The following is an 8,843-nucleotide window of genomic DNA, read 5'->3' on the forward strand; positions in this document are numbered from 1 at the left end:
TCATAATGAGAAGCATGTAAAAACCCCGCAGTGCTACTAATAAAAAATGTAAATTAAATGCATAAAGTCTGTATTAGGGATGGGAGAGTGGGAAATAAAGCCCAAAGAGAAGAATCAGGAAAATCAGACACAAAGGGATACAGTGAAGGTAGGGCACTGGGGTAGGAGGTGGGTGGAGGGAGGGGAGTACCTGTCACCCCACCCCCACCCCAAGCCCCTGTGATCGTCTCTGCCCTTCCAGAAAGACAGCAGGGGATAAGACCACATTTGATTTGCACATTTGTCACTCAGGCAAGGCTTGGAGTGTGCATGGACCCAAAGCCTCCTTCCTACAAGCCCTGGCATTTGAGCCCAGTGAGGGCCACCATCCCCATTTGCTGCCTCTTCCCTGGCCATCAAGTTCACCAAGACAAGTGCACTGAGTCAGCAACGCCAGTCAGCTCCAAGCCCAGGGCATCCATGGGCCCTTGGAGCCCCAGGAACTGCATCTGGTTCTTATTCCTTTCTTCTTGCTTGTTCATGGTTTCTGACTCATGTGCAACGGACAGGGCTTAGCTAGAAGAAACTTAAAGTTATTTTTAAAGGAGAATCTTTTTTTAAAAATTTTTATATAGTATATATTTTGTTATTTTATACTAATACATTTTCATATTACAAAGGGAATTTAGTAGAGGAATCTTCCTTTGATATTTGAGTCATTTGAACACAAACAGAACTATACATCTAAAACATGTGTGTGGATAACAACAAAAACACAAGTTAAAACAAAAAAAAATTGTCCTTCTTTACAGGTGGACATTGAAGTGGACCTAATTTGGTTTTTTTTAAAAGCCTCCAAAGACAAAAAGCAGCTTAAAAACCTAAGATGAATAAAAAAATTAGTTACTAAACTACTGGTCTCCGGCACCGTTTTCTGTTTTCTGTTGCTTTGATGCAGGTTCTTCTTTGTCTGTTTCTTCTCTTGCTCTTTTCACTGGTCCAGCTGCACCATTTTCATCACGTCCTTCATCACTATCAAAGTTTGTTTTCTTGCCCTGAAACTGTACTTTTCCTTTAGCAGATGCAGGCTCAGCAGCTTTATTTCCTTTTCCTTTTCCTTTAAATTTGCGACCTTTTGATTTCCATTTGTTTAGGGTTTCTTGTTGATGTTCTATGGTTTTTTTCAAAGCTTCTTTTTCCACCTCTCCTTCCAGTACTTTCCACGTCACTTCTTTGTTCCTTAATTGTAGGCTATCATTGTTTGTATTTTTGGCTTTATCCAGTGCTTCCTTAGCTTTTTCTCTTTTTTTGGTACTGGGGATCGAACTTGGGACCTTGCGCTTGTGAGGCAGGCGGCAGAACCACTGAGCTAAATCTCCAGCTCTCTTGGCTTTTTCTTTAAATGGAATTACCCCTTCTTTTGTTCCTCTGACAAAGTCTATTCATTTTATTTCACCATGATTTGAGAAAAGGATGTGCAAATCCTCTCTACAGGTCTGATCATCTAAGTCACCTGAGAGCTTCAGCAGGCATCCAATCTTTTCTTCTAGAGATTTCATTTCAGCATCTTCTGCTAACTTTTGTTTTTCTTCTTGCTTTTGTTTAGCTCTTATTTAGCTTCCGCTTTATTTTACTTTCTTTCTTCATTTTTCTTGGCAAAATAATCTTCCTTAAAAAGTATTAGTAAGTCTGTGTCTTTATACATCTAGCAGATTCAATGCTATCAAACACAGCAAATATTGATCTCTTAAATGCTTTGTGTAATATTCTCATCTGGATGTTTAGTACTTGACCTTTATCTTCTAGCCATTCTTTGATATCATCAAGGGTTGCATCCATTGGGAAGCTTTTAATATAAATAGATCTGGGTTTTTTACATTATTTTTGTACACTTCAGAGAGGGGTTTGTTTGGAGATCTTCTGATTTTAGTTTTATCTTCACTGATTTCCATGAGTTCTGCTTTAGATTTGCTCAATGCTTCCACTATTACATTCAAGTCTGTTGTTAGGAAACTGAGCCTGTTGAATTTTATCATAATTTCTAAGGGTACCCAGCCTTCATCCAATTTGATCTGTTCCTTTACAAATTTGTCCCATGGCAAATTGAAGTCTCCAAAATCATACTCAATTTGATGACAGATTTTGGCTTCCAGAGCAGCTAGTTTTTCATTATCACCATTTTCAGTCATTGTGGCTAATCTGCTTCTGTAGGCCAGAAAGCAGTGGAGTTTAGAAACTGAAAGGCTGCCGTGGTGATGTGGGCAAAGACCCCACTAGAACTGCATCCCGAAGCTTCGCTGACTCACCTGGGCCCTGCACGTGGGGCACCCCCAGCACCCGTTCCTCCGCGGGCGGCTCCAGCCCCGCATGCCACCTCTACTGCAGCCCATGCAGCACTGGCCAGAGGCAAGGGACCAGGAAGGATGCACCTGTGCCAGACAGCAATTGGAAAACGCACTGCTGAGCACCGCTCGAGGCAGGATTTCTGTGCCTTTTCCGAGAATCTTCTTTTGACTTTATAAATATTTATTGTTGCCAGCTAGCTTGGGTCCTTGCTTTAGTTGAAATGAAAATTAAAACTAAAGAATAAATTTATAGAGGAAAAAAGCTTTAATTAGAAAGTTAGAGGGAGGATAGGAAGGGAATTCAGCTTAGTAGCTGGAGCAGGTACACTCTGATACAGCTTGAAGGATCAGCTAGCTGCTGGGCTGGCATCTGGCTGATCATTATTTCAGTCCTGGCATCATAGCTTTGGAATCTCTATGGCTGAAGGATGGTTTCTAGAAAGATTGTCTCTGTTTGAGGTGGTCTCAGTCATGGTGAGGTAGGATAGAAGAAATAGAAGGTAGAAAGGAGACAAGAAAAGTATCAATAAAAAACTGTACTTTAAAATAGACAGTAACGACCACCGCTCCCAGGGCAGAGGAGTTGAGCCAATCCCAGCGAAGAAGAAGAGGCTCCCCGGCCACCATTCCACTGCTCCCAGGGCAGAGGAGGTGAGCCACATGGGCGCCAGCAGCAGGTCCCCACCCCCACCCGTGGAAATGAGAAGACACGTAAACAAGCCTCAAAAACAGACTTCCAGATCGCCTACAGCAACCTCAAAGGGAAGTGAGATGGAACAATCTGATACTCAAACGCCTGGACTTGCTGAACTGGCAACAAAAGAGGATCTGGAAAAAATGAAATCAGAAATAATTTTTCAGATAACAGCAGAGATTGTGCCATAGTGCAAGACATGATTAATAAATCTAGAGAGGACACAGATAAAAAAAATAGAGGAGCTGAGGAACATGATGGAATCCCAACGTAGGAAACAAATGGAATCCATAAAACAGATGCAAACAGATATCCAGGAGATTAAAAACTCCATTGAAAGTCTATACAGCAGAATGAACCAGTGTGAGGATAGAATTTCAGATGTAGAAGATAAGATTGCAATTAGTGAACAGGAAAAGAAAAATTGCTTTAAAATTGTAAGGGACCATGAGAAATCAATCCAGCAGCTGCTAGATGATGCAAAGAAGAATAACATAAGACTGATTGGAGTCAATGAAGAAACAGGAGAGAGTGCAAATGACATTAAAAAAAACTGTTCACAGAAGTGATGGCAGAAAACTTCCCAAGCAGGGGAAAAGAACTTGACATATAGATAAGTGTGGCATATAGGACTCTAACTAGCCTTGACAAAAAAAAACCCTACACATAGGCATATAATAGTTAGGATTCCAGAAACGCAACAGAAGGACAAAGTTCTACAAGCAGTGAGAGAAAAGAAACAAATCACATACAAAGGAAAGCCCATCAGAATCACAGCAGACTTGTCAATGCACACCCTCAAGGCAAGAAGAGCTTGGAGTGACATATTTCAAGCCCTAAAGGAAAACAGCCTCCAACCCAGATTGATGTACCCTGCCAAATTATCTTTCAAAATTGATGGAGAAATAAGATACTTTCATGACAAAGAGCACCTTAGGAACTTCATGAATACCAAACCAGCACTCCAAAAAATTTTAGACAATATCCTAGGAAAAGACAATGAGGATCACAACCCCAGGAAGCCCAGCAGAATGAATCCACTGGGCACGACAAATTAAACGCAAACAGGGAGAATCCAACAAGAAGAAAAAGTCATGACAAGGCTTCTAAAACTTTTAACTTCATCTCCCTAATGAGTGTGTAATTCAATCTTGTTATTGTAGTGATCAGTATTTTTCTGATTCTAGAGTTGCACACCTTTCCTTGTGCTGTGCTGGCTGTTTATCTTCTTGTGTCTACTTTTTAATTGCGTTGTCTATTAATGAGCTGTAAGAGTTCTTTACATATTCTGGTCATAGGTTATATGCATTGGAAATATGATCTGTTTAAGGACTACTTTTCATTTTAACGATGTCATTTAAAGTTCTAAATTTTGATGGAATCTCATTTATGAATTTTTTTCTTTTATACATCATGTATTTTGAATCCTAGGAAGTTCTTGCCTACCCTAAATTCATAAACACTTTCCATTATAATTTCTTCTTAAAGTTTTATAGTTTTAGTCTTTCATATTTAGGTTCATAGATCCTTTCAAATTATTTTCATGTATGGAAATAAAGGGTTGAGGTTAATTTTTTATATATGGATACCAGGTGTTCTAGTGCCATTTGCTGAAAACACTATCTTTTCCTCTGTTCTTGAATTGAGTTTATATTCTATAAAATGTTAATGTTAAATAATCTTTCAAAACTCAGTGGACCATATATGTGTGGTTCTATTGCTAGATTGCTAGATTCTCTGTTTTATTCCAATGATCTATATGTCTTTCCTTACACCAACACTGCCTTGATTACTGTAGCTTTAGAGGAAGTCTTAAAATTAGGTACTAAACATCTTCCAACACTGTTTTTTTTTCTTTTTACTTTTCTAGGTCCTTTGTACTCCTACATAACTTTTCAATTTCAATATCCAATTCTTCATTAATAGCAAGTATACATAGACCTGAATTTTTATATATACCTTGTGTTCTCTAATCCTGCTAAATTCAAATACAAGTTCTCGGGGCCCCTGGAGATTTCTTAGTATTTTCTCTGTAGATGATCATTTTATCTACATATAAAGATTTTGCTTCTACCTTGCCAATCCTATCCTAATTGTGTTATTTTATTGCCAGATTGTTTTGGTTTAGGCCTATGTTTCAAAGTTTAATGGACAGATGAAGAGTAGGCGGATCTGCCCTTGTTCCCCACCTTAGGGAGAAAGCATTGTATCTTCTCCATTCATACAAGGCGTTTTGGCTGGAAGTATGGAATATATGTCTTTGATCTGTTGAGAAGGTTCTGTTCTACTTCAGTCTCCTGATAGCTTTCACCATGAACAGCTGTAGAATTTAGTCTAATACTTTTTCTCCAACTGCTGACAGGATCATATGGCTTTTTCCTTTCCTCTATTAAAATGATGACTTTTAGGGGTAGATCTTCCAATGCTGAACCAACCAACACAGCCATCCTTATAATAAAACCACTTTCTACATATTGCTAAAAAAAAAAAAAAAAAATAAATAAATAAAAATAAAAAAGGCAGTAACTTCTGAGACCCAGTTGAAGTTACCCACAGTGGTCCATATCAGTGTTCCCTTGGTTAAATTTAGGCACCGTTCCTTCCCACCCATCACACCCATTTGTGAAGTCACATTTCTTTAGCTGTTCCCCTGCCAAGGATCTTTGATGCCCCCCTGAATCCCTCTCTGTCCTTTATAGATTTGGAGTCCGTACCGGACACAGGCCGTTCAATCTTCCCCATAGGAAAATATAAGTCAAAATTGTTTCTCCATTTTCAATTATCAAAGGAGGCACCTTGTCATGCTATGATGCCTTTGTACAGGCCTCCTTCAAAGACTCCTTGTTTTGTTAGCAGTTTTTCTCCTGGAGTTTTTTTTTCTTTGTAGCTGCCAACTTCCATTTATTCTTTTCATTCTTTGTCATGTTATAGCTGAGTTTAGGGACTTAGGTTATTCATACATATTTTTTAATCAATATGTGGTTTTCTGCTCTAAACAATATCAAAAAATAGATTTTACTTTTGGCAAGAGAATGAAATGTGATTTATCACTGCAGCCTGGTAAGCTATGTGTATTTGACCATGAAGAATAACATCCACGGTGTTCCTGACTAATAACTTGTCTCAAGTGGAATTCACAGCTCTTGATAAATTAACGATGTTGTCTGACAGACTAATTAAATTGCCATCCTGAGCTCACAGAAAAGCAGTTTTATTCAAAGGGCTCCAATCCTTTGTAGTTCTTAGAAACCAATACTGTACCTTCTTTTTTTTTCCTTTTTTCTGGAAGAAACAGCAAAATGTTGGAGCAGGGAGCAGCTAGCTTTGACCTTTGAGTCCTAGGAACCCATACTTCTATGGTGATGGACAAAGTAGGCTGGGTTACAATAGTCAGTGTCTCAGATTGGGGAGGAAGCCTGTGATTCCTTTCCTTGGAAAAGAGCCCACTCCTGCTCCTGTGACCCCCAGAAGAAGAGTCAAAAAGAAGCACAGAAGAAAACAGAGGTGAGACAATTGTAGCTTTCACCAGACAAATGCTTTGTGACCCTCCGGGCTGGTTTGCCCTTGATGGGTGGCCCTGGAAGGAGCCAAAACCTTCATCACACTAGATGTGGGAGGCAGCACAGAGGCCTTAGCACACACTGGTCCACTGTGACAGTCACTGCCACCACCCCGAACTCTCACCACAAATGTCATCGCAGCCCAGACATGCAGAGAATGGTGACCCTGCAGGACATGCTTGGCCTAGAGGCCAGCAGTGGTGAGTGTTGAGAGAGCAGGAGGGCTGGAGCTCATTAATATTAAGCCTGATCTGTAGGGCAGAACCACTGGGCCCTGAAATGGACGCACCAGACACTGCAGGTCTGGGGAAGAATGTGCAACACAGACCTATGCTTTGTCACCACCTTGTGTCCTCCATCATGCAGGATAGCTGTCTGCCCATCCCTCCCCAAGAGGGAAGGCTATGGGTTCTGGAAAGCACCCTTTAGAGTCTTCTTGCAGAGGAATTTATATTTGCAAATTGTAAAAACACACACTTGGAGCTGTCAGGAGACACTGTGATAGTTAACAAATTGTGTCAAGTTGAGTAAGAAACTCCCAACTAACTTGGCTCAGGATAGTTCTGGGTGTGGGAGACTCATCCTAGGGAGGATTGTTGCCAGAATGGTATAAAAGGGAAAGGAAGAAAGAAGGGTTACTTCTGCTTTTTTGGAGGAGCTTCAGGCTGTGCCTTCACTTGCACGTCAACAGCTGGCTTTCAGCGCAGACCTTCAGCCTCCTGATACGAACTTGCACAGGACACTACCTGGAGCTCCAGCTCTTTGACTGGATCCTTCGGATCTCCAGTGCACAGTGACTGACCTTTTGCATCTTTCTTCACCTGACTCTGTGGGTGGCCAATGGAAGCCAATCTTATTAATTCTTATATATTTGTATATCTTGCATTAAATCTGTTTTTCTAGTAAGCACTGACTGATACAGGCACCTTTCCCATATGAAGCAAACTTACCTATCATGTACACCCACAAAGGAGAGAGAGAGAGGGAAACACCTTGGGATTAAGCCTTTCCAAGCCCAAGGCACCTTCCAACTGGCTGGAGCTGGGCCTATACCCCTGTGAAGCACTGACTTCTACGGCTGCTGAGGCTCCAGACAGAGGAGACCAGCATGTCCACTGACTTCCGGGTCCATGCAGCACCTGAACAGGGCTCTGGGCTTTCCATTCGGGAAAGGAAGTATGAAGATCTCATTGGCATGGCAGAGCGAAGGTAAAAAGAAGCCAGAGCACAGCAGCGAGAACAGGAAGTATGGAACCAGGACCTCTGGACAAATGCCAGCTGAGATTCCTTAGGTCATGTGCAGGTCCCAGGTCCTATTGCCACACCAGGGAGTGGGTCTGACTGCTGAAGGGGAAGCCAGCTCCCCTGTCACTCCTCATAAATTCACCTGTCCTGACTTATACCCAGGGATGTTATTGAGAAAGCTGACTAGGGTTATGGGTACACCAACCATGCCTAACAGCTCAGCCAAAAAAGCTGCTGGTGGCTGAGCTGAATTGGCCTCTTGGGATATGATAAAGTTAATTACAGGAGCAGACAATCCAATTATATGCATTGACACAACCTGTAATGAACTCTGCAATTGCCTGTGGAAGGTAGAATTCTGAATAAGTTACCCAACTCTTCTCAGCTCCAACTTTTCTAGATCTGGAGGGACAGATGGAAACTATCTAGCACAATTGGGAATATGTTCGGGGATGTCCCCTGTAGTGTTTTGTCTCATAGCAAAGTATCATTAACAATCTAAATATGCATCTGCAGGATTAAAATACATGCCTTCAGATGCCACAACACAGAGACACACAATGCATTTGAGATAGGAATGGAACTCGGTTACATGATGACATGTATGCTACAATTCATGTTCCATGTGCATTTACACATACACAGTTACACAGGCAGAATGTGTGCAGTGGCTAGTGAAGGTTGCCTGTGGGAGAGTTTGGGGTATAGGGGGCATAGCAGGGGGAGGAGATTAATTCTAAGGGGCTAAAATGATGTTTTTGAGATGAGATCTTGGTAAATTGGCCAGGCTGGCCTGAAACTCATTATCCTCCAGCTTCAGCCTTGGAGTAGCTGGGATTATTGACGTGTACAACTATAACCAACTTTCCAAGGGGATCTTTACCTGGCACTCACATGTTTCTGCATTGCCCTATCTTTGTTTTACAACAAGAATGTACTATTTTTATAATCTGAAAAGCTCAATTAAATATATTTCTGTTTAAGAAAAAAGTAACTTCCTTGTTTATTTTTTGTGATGAT

General features: G+C 41.0%; 1 pseudogene; it reads right to left on the bottom strand.

Annotated features, from left to right (window-relative positions):
• Positions 1 to 710: 710 nt before the first annotated feature.
• LOC101711068 (lupus La protein homolog) lies at positions 711 to 2,494 on the bottom strand (annotated as a pseudogene).
• Positions 2,495 to 8,843: the final 6,349 nt, after the last annotated feature.

The sequence above is a fragment of the Heterocephalus glaber genome, unplaced genomic scaffold, assembly GCF_053883595.1.
Source record: "Heterocephalus glaber isolate CG9 unplaced genomic scaffold, H.glaber_assembly_v1.0 deba00001472, whole genome shotgun sequence".
Taxonomy (NCBI): Eukaryota; Metazoa; Chordata; class Mammalia; order Rodentia; family Bathyergidae; genus Heterocephalus; species Heterocephalus glaber.